The sequence below is a fragment of the Excalfactoria chinensis genome, chromosome 4 (genome assembly GCF_039878825.1).
Source record: "Excalfactoria chinensis isolate bCotChi1 chromosome 4, bCotChi1.hap2, whole genome shotgun sequence".
Lineage (NCBI taxonomy): Eukaryota > Metazoa > Chordata > Aves > Galliformes > Phasianidae > Excalfactoria > Excalfactoria chinensis.
This window is the reverse complement of record NC_092828.1, coordinates 2941717-2967649: the sequence shown is the minus strand read 5'-3', so window position 1 is coordinate 2967649 and position 25933 is coordinate 2941717.

The following is a 25933-nucleotide window of genomic DNA, read 5'->3' as shown; positions in this document are numbered from 1 at the left end:
GCAAACTGCTATATGCTTATTTATCAGGATCATTCAGTTGTTCTTAGATTTTACAGACAAGCAAGTTATCTTCTTGCTATGTGTTTTTTTTTTCTTGTACACTGATGTAAAAAGAACAGCCTGTACTCTTCAGTGTCCTTTTAAATTTGTTTCTTGTTTGGCATGTAGATAGAAAGGTAGAAGGAGGGATGGCTTTAGTATTGCCTGGTGTGACAAACCCACAGCTGTAATTACATCTAGGATATGGTTACAGCTCTAGCATGGTCATCTCTTGGTAAAATTCAAGTGTCAATTAATATATGACTTGATGAACCAAAATGAAGACTCCTGAGGTGCTGCAGTGCAAAGTATTGCATGTGTGAAACATCAGCATAAGTCATAATGTTCAGCAACTGGTAAATGGACTGTCATCTAGGCACTCCCCTATGGAGTGGACTGTCCAAGGATGTGGAAGAGTCAGCATCCTTGGAGGTGTTCAAGAACCGTGGACAAATGGCAGTGGGTGTGGTGAGAATGAGTTGGACTTGGTGTTCTTAGTGGTCCTTTCTAACATTAATGATTCCGTGTTCCCCCCTCCCTCTTCAGGTTTCCCTCCCTGAAGTGCATCTCTGCTGCAGCACTGGGCTCCCTCGTATATTAACTGGGGCTGATATGGAAAAAAACAAGGCTAAATTTTTCCTAAAGGTCAGCATCTGGTAGAACTTTGGAAACCATGTAGAAAGCAGAAAATTGGGATCTGACTTCTGACAATATATTGTATGTATGCTTCCTATTTTCCCATTCTTTTGACTTACCTCTTTCTTCCCAGGCTATGATTTAGAATGATGAGCTTGTAGACACTAGCAATAGAAATAAAAGGAAAATTGAAAAGATTTGCTGTGGATGAGGTGTATTTCTTGGAGATAACTGTTGATAGTTGTATCCTCTGGCAGGAAAACAGAATTGCTTGGCCATTAAGACTGAGCAACAGGTGTGGATTGATTGATTCAGAGCACACACGTGGATTTTCATTTCTAGACGGAATCAGTTTGTCCTTTATGTTCTTGACAGGACTTAAAAATGCAAATATTGAAGGAAGCTGAGAGTAGGTTGTATTGATCAGTGGTATCAAAGGAAGATTTAGCAACATTAACATGTTCATCTTATCCCCTTTATTTCTAATAATCCTCCAAGGTAAAGTCTTGCAGGCATCAGGTGTGCATCTTTAGCTAACAGTCATTCTCTTAGTATTCACTTGCAAAGGAACAAAAAAAACCCTAAAAAGCAAATCTTTAACTGCTGTAGAGCTTAAACTCTTTGAGTATGCTAAATGAGGTATACAAATAATGAGAAGGGGAAATTGTTTGAAACTCAAAGAGGGAGGATTTAGATTGTATATAAGGAAAAATGTTTAAAATAAGGGCAGTGAGTCACTGTCATGGGTTGCCCAGAGAGTTGGTGGATACCCCATCCCTGGAGACACACAAGGTCAGACTGGATGGGGCTCTTAGCACCTGATGGAGCTGTGGTGTCCCTGTTCATTGCAGGGGAGTTGGACCAAATGGTCTTTAAGGGTCCCTTCCAATTAAAAAATAAAAAAATTAAAAAAATAGTTAAAAAAAATGATGATAATTAGAAATGCTCTTATAAAAACAACATAAATAAATAAATAAAAATCACAAGATCCCTATTTTTGGATGAGTCAATTCAAATCTTTGTGAAGTTTGCACAGTCTGGGGGGGAATTATGTGATTTCAAAGAATTAACCATCATCATGACATTTGGCAAGTATAAATATAAAATCTTAGTGCTAGGAGAGTTTCCATTTATTGCACGTGGCATTTGACACTCTATACTGTATAGTCATGGTTCAGTTGTGTATGGTGAATGAGTGGACTGTGGGAATCATTGGGGATTTCCCTTTGGGGAAGCAGGAAAGTGGAAGATAACTGTGGACTTTTTATGCCAGTAGATTAAAAACTCGTACTTGTTGATTTTGTTCATTATTCAGATTTTAAAGAAATAACTTGCTGTTTTCACTAAGGATATGCTTTATAATAACAATGTTCAGAGATGATAATTCCATTTTGGGAAAATATATATATATATGTTCATCAAATATTAATTATTGGGCTTTCTGATGAACCAAGTATTTAAATGAGTATATATAACCTGGTAATTGCAGGGGGGAAAAAAGCCAAACCATAAATAATTTCCTCCACGGTTCTATTTATGTGCAAGGTTTAAAAAAAAAAAAAAAAAAAAAAAAAAAAAAGAAAGAAAAAATTCACATAAAGCTTGTGATGTACATTTGAAACACAGATTGTGTTTTAGCTGAAAGTGTTTTCTTCCCAACTCTACTAAACATGTCATATCTGGCAATGTTTTAAACTGATTTAAATCAATGCAACATACCCAGTTTGGATTTTGAACTATGAAATGAACCAAAATACTTTATGGGGAATTAACTTGACAGCAGGAAGACGAGGAGACATGAATACATGTTGTATTGATTTATACCACTTCTAACTCCATGCCTCTGAAAGTGGTTTTCTTTTCCTCCTATGCTGTTGCTGTAACAGACAGCAGTTCTGCTGCTGAATCCCAGATACAATAAAAGAAGTTTCCACAAATAACCACCTACTCAATCTGCAAAGAAACATTACAGATCTATTCTTTGCCTGCACAAAAGATTGAGTACAAAATTAATTTCCCCGTGGAAAATAAAGCAGAAGTTGCATTGAGAAAAATGAAAAAGGTATCGATACAGCCCCCACAAAATGCCAGAAATAAAAATTACAGTCAAAGAATATAGGTCACGTTTCCAAGGAATTAATCAAAGATATTGGATAATTGGATCCGAGGTTAAAAAGTATTGATTCTCACGCAGTTCATGCTACATGGATAATAAAGACAAGTTGGCAATGGCGAAAAGCCCAGCGAGCTGTCTAGACATTAGGATGTAAAACTAAGAAATATCCTCTGGGTTAAATCTCTGAGGTATAAATCTTTCTGCCTGGTATGTTAAGAAAAAAGGTAAGCTGAGAGATGAAGATAATGCAAATTACAATCAAATCTATGATGAATACCATTCAAGCCAAAAAATAAAAAATGAATTAACAGCATTCATAGCTCTTGCTTACATAAGGTCACATTTATTCTCTACATCTTTGTTTAGCTAACATGGGAGCTGTTGATTGTTGACCAGACCAAAACACAAAAACAGATGTAAAATGAAAAATAAGAGCACCTTTCTCTTGAATGGGTGCTTTGTTCTTCCCCACCGTCCCACCTTCTATGATTCTTATTCAAGAGATTTCTCTTTGAAAGGATACTGAAACTCAGTGTTGGGTGCGGGTAGAATCAATGAGACACAAATGCCTTATTAAACAGAAATGAAGCCTTAAGCACTGTCTGTAGCAACCTGTGGGATTATTTAACGTCTGTTTGAGGAATCCACCTCACCACAGCAGTTTAAAATTTAAGAAAAGTGATTTCCCTTGGGTGGAAAGATTGGTGATGTATAGAGGGAAGTGTCAGCATGACGTTCTGAAACTTATGTTTCATTGCCATCTAGAGAGCTTTGGTGTTGTTGGGAGATTTCACATAAATAAATACCAATGGTGAGATGCAATATTGTGGCTATTTTGATTAAATGAGCTTGACATTAAGAAAATGGTATTTTGTTCCTGCCAGTAAAACATCTTGTTTTTCTCTTTCATAACTTCACTCTGTTTTTTTCTAACCTGGCAAGCTCCATTTAGTTTCATTTTATTCTTTGATAGATAAAAATAAGATAGATAAGATTTTCCATTTATCGTTTCTGGGAAACAGGTACAGATTGTAAGGGAGAGTTCAAGGACACACATATTGCCCAGTTTTGCCAATAGTCACAGAGATGATCCAGAAGAAAACCAATAACCTTCATTATTTTTGTTGTAACTACTTCTATAGATTTTTCACATTAACATCTGCTCATATCATGTCAGTTTAAACTAGTAGTTGAATTAAATCAGGACCTAGACTTCTGTTTTGAACACTCCAGCTTCAGCCACTGCAAGGACGAGTGCATATGAATTTCTATATATGTAAGCATGAAGTATTAATATCCCCCAGAACCATGACTACAAAGACAGAAGGCATCAACTAATCTCCAGAAGCATGATTATTAATCCCAGCTGCACCTGCAGCTCAGCAGATGATGCAGTTCCTCGAGTCCATAAGGATCAGAAGAACCAAGGTGGCAGGAAAATCTCTAGTTTCACCATCTGCCCTTAAGGATTTACTTACAGAATTATTTAGTTAAGATTCTTCTTTTAGTTCACAAATCAGACCAACTGAACACAAGTTTGTACAGGAAAGGTTGCTGCCACAGAATATAATTTACCCTTGACCCATTCCTATATTTTAATTTTTTTATAATATCCATATAAAAACATAAAGTTGATAAGAATGTGCCCTTTTGCAGCCCAAATCTGTCCAGCATAAATCCTCAATATAGTTAATGTGTAATGTGTAATCCCCAGTTTAGGAGCGGTCTGACAGAGAGAAAGCAAAAAATAAACTCTCAAATTTAGAATTATTTTTTCCTTCTTTTTGTCCTAAGATGTAGGTGACTTATTCTTCCCCATGCTTGAGTCTCTTCAGACTTTTTCTTTCTTTTTTCTGTGTGTAATACAAGTTTGGTACATCCTTGGTACCTCCAGATCTTCCATGTAATCACAGCCAGCTCTATGTAAAACCAGACTCAACTGCTTTGCGTATGGTCAGCACATTTCTACCTTCTCTAATTGATTTCCAGAGCATATTAAATAGGTTCTGTGCCCACCTGAAGGCTAAAGTATTAAGCATTGGAGCTTCTGGGTAGAATGTCATAGAATCAGAGTCATCTTCTGCTGATTTGCTGTTGTTATTTAGTGAAACGAGTAAACTGTTGCTGCTCACTTCTGTGAGAGTTGCATAAGGGCAAAGTGAATCTAGCAGGAACATCAGTTTTTTGCATTTATTCTTGCTAACTGTTCAGATTAGAAGATGTCACTATAAGAAGAACAGATGGAACTGCCTTGATAAGAGCATGGCATATATGTGACGAAGATACTTTAGAAACCACCTCATTGCTTTAAAGGATTTCACAACCCGTATGCACATATTTTGCTCAGACAATATCTGCTTAGGTTGTGTTTCTGTTGGCCATTTAAACAATCCACAGCACAGTGGGATTCTTACCCGTGGTTGTCATCACAAAATTGAATATTTTCTTCGTGGAAAATACAGTTGCAGTAACGCTCCTAGTATCTTTATAGAATCATTTGGTTTGGAAGGGACTCTTAAAGGCCATCTAGTCCAACTCCCTTGCAAAGAACAGGAACACCCACAGCTCCATCAGGTGCTTGGAGCTCCATCCTTCCTGGCCTTAGGTGACTCCAGGGCTGGAGCACCCACTGCCTCTCTGGGGAATCTGTGCTTCATCGCCCTTAGCATAAAAAAACTTTTCCTTATATTCAGTCTAAATCTCCTCTTTTTAACTTAAAACCCAGACCCTTATGTCCTATTACAATATACCTGGAGGGAAACTAACATGGCCAAAATCAAGATGACCTTCCAACCTTCCTTGTGCACTTTTGAAAACAGCAGTGGAAATGACTTGCACAGAATCACTTATAATGGGTATGACAGATTAGGTAGGAAGCCAAATGCCACAAAATTTCTTTGTGCCCCTGACTGCTGGGTTCTTCTCTTGTCTCTTTTGAGCTTCCCAAATGGCAGTCAGTGGACTACTTTGGATTATCCTTCCTGATCTTGTTTATTTTAGAAGCTATTTTAAGATTCTCTATATTTAATATTGTTAGGCGCTCATTTTCAACATGCATATGTATTTAAATTTATTCACACTCTTCCACTTCTCAGTATAGTGGCTGTCAACTGTATGCAAAACTTGACAATTACTGTAACGTACCGAACAATAAGCGACTAATTGATAGGCAAAGTAAATGGAGGAGCAATGAAGAGGTCACCAATGCTGGTGAGCTATTCAACAATCCACCTAGTAGTCATCAGATACTACCTGACATTTAGACATTCAAAGCAGCTAATAGAAATGAATATTAAAATCCATGGAGGAGTAAGAGTGTGATCCTGTTTGATCAGCTAAGGTTGGAGCAGAGTGCAGAACTTAATACAGGATTTTAGAGCCTGATTCACTTTTGCTTGAACTGCCTTTATTTTAACAGGGAAAGAGTTTATAGAGAGGGACATCTCACAGAAGTTTTCTTGAGAAGCATTGCTCCATATTGGTTTCAAGGGTAGATAGATTCCAGACAACACAATATAGTCCCTTGGATTCTTGTAAATGTACATCTCTTCAATGCTTTGTGTTTTGTTTTAGTATTTCTATAAAGTAGAACATACAGCATCACTGATTTCAGGATGACACATCCTGCCAATTCCCAGCTGCAAGGCAGTGCTGAGTGTTGGGAAAATAAAATGATTTTAGCTTTAGAATGGAGTTTTCTCAGAGAAAGAGGATATCATGGCCTATTTCTTTTGAGCCAAGGGGAAAAAAGAAATCAAAACTTGCTAGAAGGGAAAGGGCATAAATAAGGTACTCAGATACTGTCTTGCTATATCTTGTATTTGCAAGTCTAAGCATCCTGGTAAAATTATACCGGGTTACTCTTTTCTCCATTTTAATAAGCAAATGGCATTTCTTTTTCTTTCCCACTATTTGTCAGAACAAAAGCAGGACAAGCTTTTTCAGAGTAAGGTAAGAAAGGTGCTTTAAGATTTTATTTGGACTTTTTTTCCTTCATGGCATCATGCTCTCCATCCTGAAGTGATTCTGCGTAACCCAGCATGGTTACTGGACCTTAAAGCAGCCTTCTGCACATGCCCTATTCAACTCAGAATAAGCGTTACTGTATTCAGTAATGAAATGAAACTGTGATGAAATCTAATTATTTGTTTCCCTCATTTGGGGAGTCAGAGCCAGATGATCTTCGGGGTCCCTTCCAACCCAAGCAATTCTATCATTCATTATCTGAGGTCACTGGAATATTGTTTTGCCAATCAAGAAAAAATTAGTCATTTCCAAGTAATCAGCTATACTTACAATTTGAAAAAATATATATATATATAAAAATTAAAAAAAAATCATTTTTTATGATTGCCTTGAAATGCACATCAGCAATTTTCAGTCATTTCAATTCATTTGTAAAGCAACACAAGAAGTAAAAAAGATTGAAAGAAGTTGCTTGCTGAGTGAAGCAATTACTCTGCTTTGTTTCAGTTAACAACAGGAAGAAAGAAAAAGAGGAAAAATGAAGGCATCATCTAGATTTTCACTAATTTATCGACTTTAAATGGCAAACATTTGCTCTCAACACCCAGTGGCTCAAAAGATGGAAAGATTGGAGAAGGAATTTCTCTGTACATGATCTATTTCTCATCTGCTTTCTGTAACTTCTTTTGCCCACCACATTTTGAGATGGAGTGTTAGAATGCGTGTTCCTTTGGTCTGACCTGCAGTGCGCATTGTTTTTGGAGTAGAGAGAAAATGTGAGTGAATAATTCTTTTCGTTATCTGAAATTCTAAGTATGGCTATATTAAAAATTAAGAAGAAAGACAACAACAACAACAACAACAAAAAAGTAATGTTCTTATCACATTTGCTTTAATTTCCCATTGTTCAAGCAGTCCTCAAGCCAGCGAGGAGTAACTCAGGTTTCGATCATAGAATCATAGAATCATAGAATCATAGAATTACTCAGGTTGGAAAAGACCTTGAAGATCATCAAGTCCAACCGCAGCCTAACCAGTAGCCTATCTCTTAAAAAACAACCACAAAACAATACCACAACAACAAACCTCTGCTAAATCATATCCCTGAGTACCACATCCAAGCGGCTCTTAAACACATCCAGGGATGGCGATTCAACCACCTCCTTGGGGAGCCCATTCCAGTACCTAACCACCCTTTCTGTAAAGAAGTTCTTTCTAATATCCAACCTAAACTTGCCCTGGCGCAACTTGAGGCCATAAAACATTCATAGGATGTTTTTCATAGGATGGCTTGGGTTGGATGGGACCTCAAGGATCACCAAGCTCCAAACCCCAAGGTTTCTGACATGCATTAAATTACGAGGAAACACTAATCTTCCATAGATCAAGGACCTGAGGGAATGGCATGGAGATGCATTTGGAGAGTTAGGCTGGGTGTGAGGAAACAGTATGGAACTTACTGCCCAGGACAGTGGGCTCTTCCCCAAGCTGCTGGAGCCAAGGGAGCATTGGGACACAGCTCTCAGACAGTGGATTTGGATTTTGAGTAGCACTGTGTGGAGCCATGGGTTGGATTTGATGATCCTTGGGTCCATTCCAACTCAGGGTATACAATGATTATGCATTAAAAGCCAACAAATGAAAACCTACCAGACAAGCTACCATTATGAACCTAATTTTAACTGGAACTGGCCCAAACTCAGGGAAATTGGACCTCTTGGTGACATAAAAGAGAAAATTTTTGAAAGCCAAAAAGAGACTGTGGAAGAGATTTGGGAGCCAGAATGTTTTTAAAAGAGCAGAGAATCAAATTAATTCTAATTTTCTAAAAATACAATAACAGTGTATGAGTATGAATTGAAATTTGACATAAAGTCTTCATCTTGGCATAATAAGAGTTTACTGGTCCTTTGTGCCTAGTTTTCTGTACAGACAAGTGTGTGTATGCAAGACAACTCTAAGCAGAAAAATCAGAGCACAAGGTCTTTGGCAGAGATCAAACTCTCATTTCCCCTTTGTTTGCTGCAGAGGGTGCTGTCTGCTCACATTCCTATTCCTCCAGAAACAGGTGGAAAGGTTGGAAACTATTTAAAAGCTGAAAAGACAGATCACAGGATGTTAGGCTTATATGTCAGAGTCATGACAAAGTACACCACAGAGAGCAAAGCAGCCATGGTAACCTGGTTGGTAATGTAAGCAGGACAAGGCACACTCGGTGCTGACTTATAAACCAAACGAGGCTTTCATCGTTGCTAAATGCCATTTTAATCTTTCTGATTTTCATCTCAGCAGCACTGAGATGAAAACAAACCACTCTGTCCCCACCCCAAAACCCATAAAGTTTCAGAAATCTGTTCTCATGCTGATTTTTAACCCCCAGTTTGGGAACCTGTTGCAATGTCAGAATTTAGTTATGAAACAAGAAAGCCTGAAGAGATTTTCTTTTTTTTTTTTTTTCAGTTTTGCTTCAGGGCTTGGTTTCAATGAGACCAAGATGTCAGTGGAAGTCTTGCTTTCAGCTTATTTAATTCATCTGTTAGCATAAGAAAGCATGATTACTGTCCATTTATCCAGAAGAGTTTATGTGTTGTTTTGTTTAGCTTGTTAGAGTTTCATTTCCTCATCAGTGTAGAATCATCATAGAATGCTTTCGGTTGGAAGGGACCTCAACAACCATCTAGTTCCAACCCCCCTTGCATGGGCTGATCACCAACCACTAGATCTGACTGCTCGGGAAGCCTGGCCATGAATGTCTCCAGGGATGGAGCATCCACAGCTCTCTGGATAACCTGTTCCAGTGCCTCACTACCCTCTGAGTGAAGAATTTCTTCCTTACATCCAACCTAAATCTCTCTTTTTTCAGTTTAAATCCATTCCCCCTTGTACTGTCACTATCTAACTGCATAAAAACATGATCCACCTCGTGTTTATAAGCTCTTTTCAAGTACTGGAAGGATGCAATGGGGTCTTCCCAAAGCCTTCTTTTCCCCAAGCTAAACAATCCCATCTCCCTCAACTTTTCATCATAGAAGAGGTGTTCCAGACCTCTGATAACCTTTAAACTACGAAGCACTCCTAAGAGTATCTTTGGTATGCATGAGTATCTGATTTTCACTTGTTAATTCCATTCTCATCTTATGCTTTTCATATTCCTAACACAGAAACTTGCTGCTATGTCAGCTGGGATGAACATGGTTTAGTGGGTCTGGTGGTTATGGGTCAGTGGTTGGATGGGCTGATCATAGAGGTCTTTCCCATTCTTAATAATTCTAGGATTCTGGGTTTCTATGGTTTGATGAACAGTAAACACACCGTCTGGTGGGGTGTGAATGTCTTTAGGTTAGTGGGAAAGATCAAGACACCAGAGGTCTTGTGTGCTAGGTGTGTACATGGACTACTGTGCAGTTAGACATGAAAGGCAGAAGTGGCATCACTGTCAGGATACAAAAAGCAACTGTCTCTATTCCTTCAAGTGCTATCTTAGAAATCTCTGTGGGCTGGATATTGGCTAATGAGGACATCACTGATAACCAGATAAAACTCTGATAGTGGTCTTCTTTGGTTTTGTTCCTTTTCATTAATTTTACTACCTTCACATCTCAAATTGCAGGTAGATATCACCTTAAAATATCTGGCTATTCCATAGTAGATCTATCAGTATGCTTTAACACTTGGGTAACTTTACATTCTCAGGTCCCTTGAGTGGCCAACACATCCTTATGCTGACCGAATCTGACTGTTGTCTGTCCAGGAGTAGAGAGGATAAATAAGTCTACACTCCAAGATATACAACATATCATTAAGAAACTGACACACAGACAGTCTTCTTAACTGGCAATTAGAAGAAACAATTAATACAGGAATAAAAGCAATCTGCTACAAAGAACAAAGGCAACTCAGCAGCATTCTGGCTCAAGAAGAGAACAACCTCACTAGTGTCATCCATGGAAAACAAAGTTCAAAGCACTCAACTTTGCCAAATCACAAGTGAACTAGAAGCTAAAGTTTAGAGGTGTATAGAGCGAAGAAATAGGTCAATCTGTAGCTTTTTCTGAGAAGTGGTGAACAAAAAGCTTACAACTCAATTTTAACTTTCCTCTGGAAAATATGGAGTAACCAGTGAGCATGGCTGCTCTGTGTTGAATGGAAATTTGGGGGTGATTTGCCATACTTGATGTGTTCAATTGAGTAGAACAGAAATGGACTCTTTCTATCCCACAAAATCAGCCATCAGGATTTAGCGAATACTTCTGTTTTGTGTCTGCCAGATATCTATCCACTTTTGTTTTATTGTAATCCCACTGGCGTTAGCAAAAAAGGTAGAACCTTAGTCTGGTGAAAGATAGGTCTGGGGGAATTTTGTGAATGAGGTCCTGCGTTCTGATAACAGTTATGCAGGATGAGTCATGGTGTAATCACTCTTCATCTCTGAGATACATAACCTTTAATGAAAATTTGAACTCTTTGTTCCCAAGTATGGAGCACTTTGTTGCAAAGGCTAAGTGCTGTTGAAGTGGTGGTTTCCCTGTGTGAGAGGAGAGCTGACTGAAAGGCAGAGAATACAATGAGGGAGAGCAACATTAAAAACCAAGAATAGCCTTAACAATCATGACAGCTGAATTAAGGACAGGAGGGAAAATGAGTAATTCTGACTGCTGTTATCCCCAGTCTTTGAACCTTCTCTTAAGAAAGATTTGGATTTTGCCTTTATGAGCCCAAAGACTGAAAAGAGTTAGGCTTGACTGAGAAATTAACTCCTTGTGTACAGTATTAAAGCTAGTCATTTATTCTACTACCATGTACTATGTTTGTCTAGACTGGATAAGCAGAGACCATGAATCTTGAGGTGAATCAAGTGAAGAATCTCTTGCATGCATCTTCACTAATTAATTCTTCACTGAAAGAGCCCAGTAAAATCACAAAGTTCTACATCCCTCTCCAATTTTAATGGATATAAATTATATGCTCAAAGACCAATACCAGTTTACTGAATTGCTTCAACAGCCTTGCTTAAGCTGAAATTAAGTATAAATCAAATTAAATTAATTCATCTTTAGAAAATATAAATGAAAAGCCTCACAAAAGTGCCGAATTTTATTTATTGCATACAATAAGCATTCTTCTTAGAAAGAAAACAAATCACTTTGGGATTTGGCTTTCCTTTGTAGTGAGAACTTTATTGAGATCAGTGGGGATTTTCATAGAATCATGGAATGGTTTGGTTTGGAAGGGATCTCAGGGATTATCAAGCTCCAACCCCCACTGACTGAGTAAAACTTCCAGATCTGAGTCAATATCAATCCTGTTCAGCAAAATGATAGTAAACAAGTCATAGTCATGACTCTGAAAGCAGTGGTGCCAGTTCTTGACAGTACATGTGCTGATATTGTGTCTCCTGAACATAACACCTTCATACACTTTCAGTTTACTTTCTTTACAGCTTGTTATTTAGACTATCCAGTAGGCTGGGAATGCACTTTATTTTTCTTTTTACATAGACCACCCTCTTATCTCTCTTTATGTATAGATACATGATCTGTGTAGGACAGGAGTCCTCTGCCTACAGAATGATCCACGTCCTCTTAGTATCACACCATTCCTCACCAGCTTGCCAGGCCAACGAAACAGAACAAACTTGTTCTGAGTACATTTACACCTTTGAAAAATTATTATTTCTTTTTACTGCATCACTGCTTAACTTCTCACCACACCTGACTGTATTCACTTAAACTACTTTGGTTTTTGTTTTGGTTTGGTTTTTTTCGATGGTGTATAAATAGCTGTTAGTTTTACTTCTTGTCAGACTTAATCACAGGATTCATGCTTCCTTAGCTACATGTGCCTTTGCTGATGTTTAACCAATTTTCTTTGCTTGGGGAGAGGAGGGTTTGCACAAAAGCTCTGATTGTGCTAAAAATAATTTCATCTGAGTATGTGTCAGATTTTTTCTCCTAGACATGTATGTCTTTGTGCTTACAGCCATTACTGTGATCACCACTAACTGGCAGCCAGAATGACATAAATGGGCAAATAACAGTGAGTCACCAACAGTCTGATCCCCTGAAATGCAAAATGCCATTTTAATACCTTCTCTTTCCTTCTGGAACATATGGTTCAACATATGGTCTAATCAGTAACCCCAAACTGATTTGTTGTGCTATGTTTGTAGATCTTTTCAGGAAGCAAATAGCATCAGTAAAGTTCAGATCTGCAAGTACACAACCTTTCTGTAGACAAAACAAGAACAAAGAAAGAGAGTTCACAAATGTTGGTGTCTTATTCGTCTCTTTCATCCAAGCACGGGTAGTGTGATAAAAGAGTTGGAAGTTTCAGTGATTTGGAGTGGAAGCAGTTGATTGCCAGAATCTGGCAGTGAAGGACCTCTGTCTTCACCCTTTAAGTCTTTCCAAAGTGCTTAGGCCAAGTGGTACACTGCAAATCTTGCTCAAAATAATTGCACCAAACCGTTTCTCTTGTTTGGAAGAGACATATCTCTACACTACTTAGTAGAGTGGCAAAAAGATCCTTTTTGAGATAATTTATTTAACTCTTGAACTTGAGTATTACACTTTCTATTTCCTTTTAGAGAGCTGCAGTGGCACTTCCAAGATCTTTATTACCTGTTTGCTTTGAACAGACCTTTATTTGTTCAATACTAGGGTGCTAGCTAATATTTTATGGTTCATTCATCACCACTGCGAGTCACTACTATTTTAATTCATCACTGAGTGCTTCCATCTGTATAAACTTCATTTCTATTTCTCTTCCATTTCTGGGGCAAATATTTACACATTTGGACACAGCTGCCAAAGGACCAGTAACCAATACAGTCAACTGTAAACCCATTTTGGTTTTGACTTTCAAGTTTTTGTAGGCTGCTCTTGTGTTTTTCACTCTGGAGTCTCCCTATCATTATTTTTCCTTTATCAGTCTTCCATATTATTTTTCCCCTGGTAAGATCCTCCAGCACATTGAAACTAAGAATATAACCATGTTCAAACAATCAACTAAGAAATAATTAAACAGCAATGCACTGTCTCAATGCTGCAAATTAGCAGAGTCCGAAACCTTCAGACCTGGAGTACAGTTCCTGCTAAGAGAGCATTTCCCAGTCAATTATAGGGTATATTTGTGCTGTGTGAATTTAGCTCCTTACTTGAACATATTTAGAAGAATCTTAGAGCTGCTTTACTTGATGGTTATGCTATTCCAGTGGGTTGACCAAGTGCTTTTCTTTTCCTTTCTTCTTTTTGCCTTTTTTATTTGTTTTCTTTGTTCTTTAATCCCTTCCCTCCCTGCACCCTTCCCCTTCCCCTCCTCCCCAACCCCTTTCTCCTTCCTTCTTTCTTCTTCCTGCTTTTTTCTTTCTTCTCTTTCTTACATTGTGTTTCATAAGGTAAAAGTTTTACTTTATAAGGTAAAAAAGAAGAGAGAAGCAGTTCAAAACAAATGCTCTGTGGTTTCATGTCCTGAGATTTCATCTTCAGGCATATTGGCCACATTTGTATTTAATGTATTTCAGTCTTTTATTGTTTCTTATTTTTAACATTTGTTTTCACTCTGATATAATTTCCACATGGTACAATTAAATATTAAGCTAAACAGAAATTAACAGTATTAAATGCAACTATCCTTCACAGAACTCTGAAAGAAAACTGTGTAAGACATTACCTTAAGGAGCCAGCCAAAAACAGGGCAACTTTCAAGCTAATAAGGCAGATTTTTAATCTCTGAAATGAAATACTAATTCTTTTCAGCAGCTATAATTCCCAAGATTTTAAACTTACATCCTCAAAGCCCCAGACACCCCTCTGTGCTGCAAATATGGGGTAAATCCATCTCCAGGTTGGGTGTTATTTTCTTAGATGAGGCTATGAGCCTTTTAAAACCATGGGGATAAGGTATTTCTTACAGAAACTGCACATTCAGTGTTATAATGAGCTGCATTCCCCTGTATTTAAGTGCACTTCCAAGGATTGAAGGCAACTGACTTTACAGTGCTACTGATGTGTTCACTGGGAAAAATAATTAACAGTAAGACATGGAATCACAGAATCATAGGATCACATCTGGCACTTGCCCACACTGCACAGGGCCCCATCCAACCTGGTCTTGAACACCTCCAGGGATGGAGCATCCACAGCCTCTCAGGGCAGTTGTTCCAGCATCTCACTGCTCTCTCTGTGAAGAACTCCCCTATGACATCTCATCTATACCTTCCCTCCTTGAGCCTAAAACCAATCCCCCTTGTCCTATCACTATCTACCCAAGTAAAAAGTTGATTCCCCTCCTGTCTGTATTCCCCTTTTAAATATGGGAAATCTGCTATGAGGTCACCCTACAACCTTCTCTACCCCAGGCTGAACAAGCCCAACTCCCTCAGCCTGTCTTCATAGAGGAGGTGCTCCAGCCCCCTGAGAAAGTAACAGGGATTTCAGATGAAAACTGGGAGCTCTTCAGTTGAAGTGACTTAGAAAGAAGACCTGAGAGTGTGGGATGATCACAGTGGCTTTGACAGTGACTTTTTTAGCTTTCTTCTTCATGCCGTTGTGGGTTTTCCATGCATTTCTGAAACACAAAAAAAACCATCAATGTCAGTAAATGGAGAACAAGTGTTAAGGGGAGCAGCTGAGGGACCTGGGTTGGCTCAGTCTGGTACAGAGGAATCTCAGAGTATCGTGGAATCATAGAATCATAGAATGTCCAGGGTTGGAAAGGATCACAATGATCATCTGGTTTCAACCCTCCTGCTATGTGCAGGGTGGCCAGCCACCAGACCAGGCCACCCAGAGCCACATCCAGCCTGGCCTTGAATGCTTCTAGGGATGGGGCATCCACAGCCTCCTTGGGCAACCTGTTCCAGTGCTACACCTCCCGGTGAGTGAAAAACTTCCTCCTAATATCTTTCTCAGTTTAAAGACAATATGTCCCCTGTCTCAGTGTAGACCATATCACACCCTGAGAGAATGTAAGTGCAAAGCAAGGGTCTGCCTCTCCTCTCAGATAGCAGTGATAGGATGGGAGGTGATAGCTTTATGTTGCACAGGGAAAGGTCCAGGCTGAATATTAGGAGGTGTTCAAGACCTGTGGAGATGTGGCACTGAGGGACGTGGTCATTTGGCATAGTGGGGTGGGTTGGGGTGGGACTTGGCAATTTTGGAGGTCTTTTCCAGCCTTCATGGTTCTACAACTCTAAGTCATAATCAGTGTTGAACAGTGATGAGCAAGCTCTCACATTAGACAGGAAATTCATACATATTTGAAACAAAAAGCATTTGAATGTTTTTAAAAGTTCAAGGACAAAAAGTTCTGGAAAAGTTTTAAGAAACATTTTGCCATTAAGCTGTGTTTTCCTGTACTGGAGCACTTTAACATACAGGAAAGATTCAGTCATCAACAAGAACAGACTCAGATATTCTTTTGTTCATTAAATGTCTTCAAATGGCCTAGGCTAGTTACTTCACTCTTGGACACTTACAGGGCTAAGGGACATTAGCAGTTATTTCTGACTGTTTTTGGATGATGATTGAGCTTTCAAAGGTGGTAGAAGCCACCTTTAAACTAGAGAGGATCATGAATGCATGTAGAACATTATCTGCTTTTGCAGACAGCTCTCTTCCCTCCAGAGAAAAGAGTTTTGCACTTGAAAATGATTTTGGCAGAGATATGCTTTTGCATTTAGCTGTCATAATTATTATTACTGCTGAAGATGATCTGCTGCAGATCTGATGCAGTGGTAAACCAGTAAATAAAGTTTATTTGGCCTTTAACCTTTGAGGGGGAAAAAAATCATTAAAAGCTATAACAGCAGTACTCAGGCTACACAGGTATTACAGCAACAGCTACATGGTCTCAATGTGTTGGAAACATTGCAGATGCTTGAATATGAGATTTTGATCTGGTATTTCCTGCTAGAAGTACACAGTGTTGCTGCTGAGGCCCCTGATGAAAAGTAGGGATCTGTGCGTAATCCTGTAAAACAGTCGTCAGCATCATGTTGCAGGGATGATGCTGTTATTCAGAAAGAATAATACACCGATTCTTGTACTTGATTGGGTATGTATCTGTCATTTTCATTTAGAATCTCAATTTGGACTTTCACATCGAGGCTTTTAAAAGAATAATGCTAAGTCCTTTACCATATGGACTAGAATGATAGGGAGCTTTTCATTAAATAATTGCTTGCCGATATCAATATAGATGGAGCATATTGCAAATCTGAAAGAAGACATGGTGCAGATCCATTTAATACGCACTTCATCCAGAGCTCTTTGCAAAGACTATGATTCATCAATGAAAAGAACAATTTCCGTGTCTGAAGCACTTTTTTTCTTTGTTGTTGTGTCTCTGAGTACCTCACATTCAGTGGAGGACTGTCATTTTCCAACCCACATTTATGTTACAAGTTAAGTGAATAACTTATCTGAAGTGTTTAGTGTACAGCTTGGAAAACACAGATCTAGAGAATGGGAGAAAATTAGCATCCTGGGGAGCATGAAAAGCTCATGTAATGCTGAAGATCCAAATAATCTCCATTTGAGACCTCTGAAAAATACACAGAGGCTCATTCTCACGAAAGCATTCTCTCAAAAGTTATTATGCTCGATAATATCTGATACTGAGTTTTTTCCTAAATTGAAAGTTTTATCATGATATAATAGCCGTCTTGTAGGCTGTGTGAAATTTTGGAGGACGCTTTGGAACATTGCATGTGAAGAGTTAGGAACAAATGGGGGAAAAAAACACAACAGAATTAAAGCTGGATTTACTGTGGGTAGATAATGCAGCACAGCTTGGTGGTTTTCTATGCATATAAAGAAGATTTTCTCAGAATGCTGTTCCAAATGTAAACTAGGTGTGGTTATAATCCTTGTGTGGTTATAATATTTGATGCAACACCTTGGAGGTATTCTTACCTCTGAGGTGAGAAGGCACCGGGTAAAGTGAATATGACAATAGACAGCATGTACATAAGCCACTGGTGCTACACCTCAGGAGATGAGTGTCAAGTCTCATCTCATTTAGTAGTTTATTTTACATATTGGCACAAAATGAGACACTGCTAATTTGATTCCCTGATGACATGAAGCTAGAAGGCATCTTCTACTCATAGAGACATCAGGACTTTATAAGCTAAAATTTGGATGACCTTGAAGAATGGACTTAAAGTTCAATTAAATTTGTTAGAAAAAAATGTGAAATTATGTACTTGGAAGTGGACTGTATGCATTTCTGTTGTGAGCTGCAAGTTTACCAGTTGGAAATGAGAGAGAAAGAAGAAAGATTGTGTAGTGTGGTTCGTATCAAGGTGGCTGAAATGTTAGAGGAATGCACCAGCAGACAGGCTGAATACAATAGCCAATAGCTGTTTCCAGTAGACTCAAGAGATATAAAATCCCTGGTTTAAGAAACAGAAGAGACTTCATTTGAAACATAGCTTTCAAAACTGACTGGTTTTGGTCAGAACAAATCTTGAGAAGGTATAAGGAATGGTCTCAGTCAGGGGGACTGAGAACCCTTATAAGACAATGGAACCGGGGAAAGTCAGGCTTTCTGGTCAAATATAAGAAAAGCCAAGAAGAGATGTTCTTGTCACCAGTCAGTACATCAGTGGAACAAATCCAGGGGAAAACAAATAAATAAATAATGAAAAAGATCTTTTTAAACCAAAGAAGAATTTTGGAACAAGAACATTTGGATTTAACTGATCAAGAGTACCTTTGAGCTGGAAACAAATAGATTTTGTACTCTAATACTGAGAAAGTTTTGGAACTGTATTTTTGTAGAAGAGAAAGAATGAAACTGACTTTTTAATAACTGCCATGTGGGGTTCAACTGTAGTTTTCATCTCTTTCACAAGAAGACAGGAAAGTCTTTCTTAGCAATGTACTGTAATACCCTTCTAGGAAATTCTAGCTAAATGTTTATCACTGAATATGCGAAGCAGTACAGCAGTGATTTAATTTTTGGGGGATTATAGGATGGAAAACAATGGCTCCACTTAGAAATTTTTATTTAATTTCTTATCATAGAGCATGATGAGAAAACAGTTTTCTCTGGAGAGCCAAGGAGATGGCTCCACACTTCTCACTCACACTGGTGAGCTCTGCATGGTTCACCCTGACTGCTAATCTCTGATTGAGGTCTCCACTCCAAGCTGCACAAGTTCAGATGTTCATATCACCTAACCTCACCCACTGACTCTTCTCTGTTCAGATGAAAAGCATTGCTGCAGGCTTTTAGTGTGCAATACAGAAAGGAGCATTTTAATGTGACCCTGCACATTGCAGGGGAGGTTGAAACTAAATGATCTAATGATCACTAAATGTGGTACTCAGGGATATGATTTAGCAGAGGTTTGTTGTTGTGGTATTGTTTTGTGGTTGTTTTTTAAGAGATAGGCTACTGGTTAGGCTGCGGTTGGACTTGATGATCTTCAAGGTCTTTTCCAACCTGAGTAATTCTATGATTCTATGATTCTATGATCATTATGGTCCTTTTCAACCCAGGCCACACTATTATTCTATGAACTGGCAGTTTCACTTACAAGGAACAAAGGTTTTTTACGAGGTTTTCCAAGACCTTTTTATTTGGAGTTTAACACATGGACTATGTAGATGTCCTCTAATTTTTACTTTTAAACATGTACAGCAAGCTACTAGAAAGAAACATATTATTCTAAATTAGGGAGAAGTATGTGAGTCTAGGGCACTTTCAGAGCTTTTCACTCAAAAGTTATGTCATATCCCTTGAACCTCTTCCATTTTACCAGAGTTATCACTCGTTACCTACTTTTTAAGGTGGCACTACTATGTGCCTTACCAGAGCTTGCTGGGATGCTCTTCTTAAGCTTCATCTCCCATCTTTCCATCTTTAGTCTTTATTTAATGAACATAAAGGATGCCTTGCTCCCATGTCCCATCTCCCATTTTCCAGAGATTGGATAAATCAGAATATTTAGAAGCAGATTGAGAAAAATAAATAAATCTGAATGTCCCAAAGTAATTGCTAATTGAGTATAACAAAGCAACAACCACTGTTGCTGTTATTCCAGGTGAGGCCAACTTTCAGCTCACAGTTTTGTTTTAGGACAATGATACAGAGAGAGATGTTGTTTATGATGGGAATAAAATAAGCAGGATCTGATTCAGAGTCAAACACACGAGAGGGGTCCTATTTCATATTTTATTTTGAAAGATAGTTCATTTGGACCTACTTTCAAAGGCAGATTTTAACTAAAAGCACATTGGGTGGATTTGTACAGAAGTGGATAGCTGTTAGAAGGTCAGCCGTCTTGTGAGTAGCAAGTCATGGGAAAATTGTGTTATTGCGGGTTACATAAGCATAACACAGCTTTCATCTCTAATTACTATTTAATTTGTCCTCTTTGAATAGACTGTATAGTTCTGTTGGCCTTCAGGGCTTTAGCGAGCATGTTTTCGAGTTTTTGCTAGTGAAAGATGCTCCCCAATCAGAAAAGAATATAATGAGACCTGTTTCTTCACGTTCCATGGGCAAAGGAGAGAATACAATCCAAAGGGAAGAAAACACAAAGCTGGAGCACAAATTGCACCAGGTAAAGGTCAACCAGGATTCTAGGAGATAATAAATTTAAGCCCAGGAATTCTTTGTTCATTTATGAAGCAATGCAGAGGGCATGTCCCAAAATGATTGCTAAATAAATGCAGTATTAATAGTGTCAGTAAAGAATAAGGAGGTCTTGAGCTGTACATAATATTCAGACAGACAAAGATGACAACTTGTCCTGGCTGTTCCAGAAGCTGGAGAAAGCATTTCATCCATTCTCTGTTTCAAAGCCTGGAAGCAAGATGTGCTGTAGAGAAAAATAAAAGGAAATGGAAATAGATTCAACTTGTATCATTGTATATCACTAAATATCTCTGAAGATGTGCTGTTGGACACACAACATTATAGGTTAAGGGGGTAGATGGACTTTCGGCCACAGTTGTGCTTATGTTATATTGTTATCGTAAAATCATAGAATGGCCTGGTTTGAAAAGAACCATAAGACAAAAAGTTTAAAACCCCCTGTCATGACTAGGGCTGCCAACCAGCAGACCAGGCTGCCTAGAGCCACATCCATCCTGGCCTTGAATGCCTCCAGGGATGGGGTGTCCACAGTCTCCTTGGGCAACCTGTTCCAGTGCTGCACCACCCTCTGTATGAAAAACTTCTTCCTAATATCAAACATAACTTCCACTGTCTCAATTTAAAACAATTCCCCCTTGTCCAATCTTGTTATCATCTAGAGTGAAAATGCTCTTTTCCTTTTGAGCTCTAACACATACTGTGCAGAATGAAACTCAAGAGACTGAACCAAAGACTTGACATGTCCCCATCAAACTGAACCAGAAGTACAGAAATTGTCCCAGTAACTGGATATGAGAAATGCAGTCTAAGGTCCATGTGAGCTAAGTTGCATTAAAGCTACCAACATTCAGCAACAGCGTCATTTGTTCAGGTGTAGCACTATGCAAAGCAGCTTCATTGATACAACAGCAACTTTTGGAGCAAATTGTTGGTCAGTATCCAAACACAGTACATTTCTAAGTGTTTTATTTGTTTGTTTTTAATGAGTTATAATAAAGCTAAAAAATATATATATATATTTTACAGAGCAGGAGATAGAGTTAATTCTTCCTATTTTGCCATTTGGGATAGTACAGACTGTACTGTAAGTTTTGACAGAAAAGTCATCTAAAGAACACAAAGTCCCATGGGTATTGCCAGTGGTACATGGCCTGGTGGCTGTAATGATTGCACTATTATAGCGCTGTCTGATCCATTCAAATTTTCTACAGAAGTTCATCACTTTTTATCCCAAAGTCATGCCCAGATTCTCCCTCTTGTACAGATGATAATCTTTCAGATATCAATTCATTAATTTTTATAGGTACTTACTTTACAATAAGTTTCTTTTTTTCCTTGGATATTTTTTTTTATCTCTTGCCATAGAGTGCGCAGAAGTGATTATAACTTTTATTTTTTACTAAGCAGTACAGAGCTAAAAATGAGCTCATTGTAATTATTGCAGGAATGTTAAAATATTTAAAAATATATGTATTTTTTTTCCATGTGTGTTTCAGTAGAGACTTAGACTACAATATTTATAAGTCTTAGCTCTGTAGAGACATAGACATATGCTTAGCATTACAAATAAATGCAAGGTGGCCACTTTTGCTTGTGTTTTTGCAAGGCTGGAAACTTAATGTGCTATGTAAGAATAACTGAAATAACTACCTTTCAAGGAGCAAAACAAGGATGTGTATTTTCCCAACAGGTCTATTTTTCTTAATGCTTACTGTCATTTGCTTTGAAGACTAACAAATGACTCCTTGAAAATGCTTTCTCAGACTAAAAAATTAATGTCTAGGACATGTTGGGTGTATACTTTCATCATGCAAAAAGAACATGAAAACACTATTTTGTGCACAAATATCTGGGGAAACATCTGCAGTGTTTCACTGCCGCTAACTCCTCTGTCATTCCCCTCCTGTTTTTCCATCCTGGTTTCCTATATTTGAGCAAACAGATAATTTATGGTTGATTATCAAAGCACAACATTTTATGTTATTTTCCAAACAGTAATTTTTTTTCAGTTACCACCGATTTTTTTTCTCATGTTAAGACTGCAGTGTATATCTTCATCTGCAACACAGTTAGTGTTCATTATTAAGTTGTAGATTCCATTTTTCTATGTTTCTCTTCTTTTGTTTGGCTTTCAGCTTTGGATATCCTCTTCCAGTGATTACTGTATTGTATTGTATTGTTTCTACGTCTCAGTTACATAGCTAACATAGAAACTGGGAAAGAGAGAGCATATGCATTTTCAGTTCTTTTAATAGTTGTACATGTTTCTGCCTTTACTTCTCATACTTACAAGATATAGCTCAGGGGGAAAGTAGAAATTTGTTTGAAGTTTGCGTTTAGGAAATAGACTTGATGATTCCTGTTCTTCAGTAAGATCTATCACTAAATAATACATATCTGCTCTTAGCTATGAGTCTTGAAAATTCAGGCTGAAGATGTGAATGAATGCTGCTTGTTCTACTAAGGTGAAAGGTAATGTACATCAATGAAACAAGGACTTCTGTAACTCCAAAGTAAAGAAGATCTCTTTCTGAACGTGTTTTTGAGATCGATACATTTGAGCTGAAAACAAAATTCACGATATCTCCTTGCTTAAATTAGTTTACAAATCACAGGCTGGTTTGTTACTTATAACGTTTTGAAAAATAGTGCTTTTTGAATTAGGGATTTTATTAGAGATTTCTGAGTACTAAAAACCATGCCCCAGCTCTAGGACACACAGAATTTTATTAAAACATCTCTGTTTTCAGACAGAAAGAGCCTGAAGTTGGAAAGAAAAATTAAAGACACAGTTCCACAAATTTTAGTACAACTCAGAGAGGTAATACATATTAAACCAACCAAGATCAGACTGGACCAGAAAAGAATAAATAATGCTGTTACTTTATATCCGCTCTAAGATATCTTGCTTAAGGTTAATTTTGTAGGTGACATGCGTGTGTACATGCATGGATGAGGCATAAGATTAATATGCCTGACTACTACAGGCAGGAGAGGATCACATTCCTTTTTGGGGGTTCAACCTCCTCATAGAGCAGTTGTTTAAACCTATCATCCCAGTGACCATGCTGGTCACTGAGGTATTAGCATCCAATCAACCTGCTTTTTTTTGGTGATACGAGTGGAAAAGATGAATTTAAACTTTCTCTAGTTTTTTTCAGGGTTTTCTATTTTGGTTTATTACACCCAAGCTGTAGTAGAGAAATAGAACTACCAGAGGGATGTTTTGCCCAAATAAGAACTGCATCTGCTTTGTGGTTCTGATTCAAGTCAGGATAATAATAATACATAATACATGATACTTATATATTGAAATAATAAGCATTATTAATTATTGACCTGAAGATGGCCAGAACTCAGGGGATTTCAGGTGAGATATGCATTTGCAATTAACAAATTCAGGCCTTGAGAGTTCAAAAAAATCATCAGATCATTTAGAGCAGAGATTGGCCAAATTCCCATCAGACATTTTCATGTGATGAAAAGGTATATGTGTGTTTCAGAGAGCTGAGGGAAAGAAGATTATCCATTAACCCCATTAATTGGGATGGATTTACAAGGTACTCAGAGCTTGTAAATTACCAAAAGTACTTAGCCAAAGTAACTTGTCAGCTTCAACCTCTGTAGTTCTGGCATAGGGGGTGTATTTCAAACAAGCTTGTAAGCCTACATGTCTCTGTTGCCTGCAGGCGAGATGGGCTAGATGACCTTCAGCTGTTCCTCCCAATTCAAATGATTCTGTGATTCTTATGCAACTGCAAATGTACCATTAGTACATTTCTACATAAAGAAGATCCCACTATTTTCTTTTCCCCTGTACTGTTCTTGAATAAGGCCCATCTTCCTGAAAATCACTCATTCTTTATCCAAAGCTGATATATAAACCAGTTACCAAGTGGGTATGTTGTTCAAGTCACTTTTACAATAGATATTTTACTTCTCTTTTAAATCTGTCTGTACTTTGCTGTGTTCAGCTAGCCGAAAATCATTTCATTCCTTTGGGTTTTATCTCTGCGCAGTTACTTACATACTTTAACCAAAGAATCTCTCTGTTATCTTCCCTCATAAAAGTAAAGGTTTTACCTCATTCCGTCTCTCACTGTGAGATTTAAAACCTGAATCATCTGCCTTTCTTTTTTTTTCCAAGGCTGTCTTGATGGAGGAAAGCAACACATCACTGTCAAAGACAGAAGCAGTAAGAAAGTCACTTCAGTGTTCAGATCCAAATTAAGGAAGCTCTAAGGACAATATACACACTAGATTTCTGTAAATAGAATACAAATGTCCTCCTAGTGGAAATAAGGTTGAATGCTGGGATAAGAGTGATGATTCCAATGAGAGCCACAAGATTCCAGATGAAAAAGAAAATTAATAAGAATAATAAAACATTCATGCTGTGCCTTGAGCCACAAGATAGATAGGTTTACATTCTTTCATTTTTCTTTCTCTGTTTCCATGAGTCACCCAAATTAGGAATATGAAGAAACAAATAATAACAGTCCTCAAGTTGTGGTACCCAACAGTTAACGGAATCAAAACCCAAACTTGAAAAATAATAAATAAATAAATAAGAGACCTCAAGGTTACAAGTTGGCTCCAAACTGAAGTTTTAACTGAAGTTCAAAGTGGAAAATGTGGATTTATCTCGAGAAACAACAGATTAAGATCTGCCACCTGCCCTGAAGATTCAAAGCAAATTAAAATGAGAGCCTCTCTGGGGATTACTTGGTGCCCTTAGACGGAGCCTTATGATTATAACAAAATGCCTTGGGGCATTTTGAGCGAAATCCCAGTTTAGAAATAAGTGATCCAAACTTTGTTTTCTGTTATCCAGCAATAAACCCCTTGTAATTCTCCTGATAAATCCTGTCTCCTGTGTCTTCGCCCTATCTAAGATCTTAACAAACTGTGATGTTGTGAGATTATAACAAAACTGGTAAAAAAATGTACTCCCAACACAGCAAATCTAGGAATTAGTTTAAAAACTCTTTTAACTATTGGCCTGACAGCTTCTGGACAAAGAGAGAGAGAGAAATAAAGATACTGAGGTAAAATTTGCAGCGGAATCAAACGTTTTCATAAACAGTGAATAAAAAATAAAGAAAATTAAAGGAAAAATGCTGGCTTCTGAGAAATGCAGACCTGGAAATGGCTATATTACTGTCCTGAAAAGTGCCAGTTTGACAGCTCAGAGCATTTTAGTCATTCACGCTCATTTGTTTTCCATGGTTCGTTTAACCAGCTATGTGCAAACTTGGAGCTAATGCTCTTGAAATTGGAAAGACGAGAGGAGGAGGAATGAGAGTGTGTAACTAAAGTCTGCCTCAAATAGTTATGTCTATTTACAGGAAATTTTGAATAATCTCAGCTTTTACTTAAAATTCCCCAAGGACGTAGGGTGAGATGTAGAAGAAGGATGCTTTTTTACATTCAAGTCACAAATAGCTGAGTGCCATCCTCACAGCCAACTGATGGTGTCACCATCCACCAACTGAGCCTTGGTACCTTTCCCGAACGTCCCTTTTCTCAGACGAGGACATTTAGATATCCATCACTTCGTGTAAC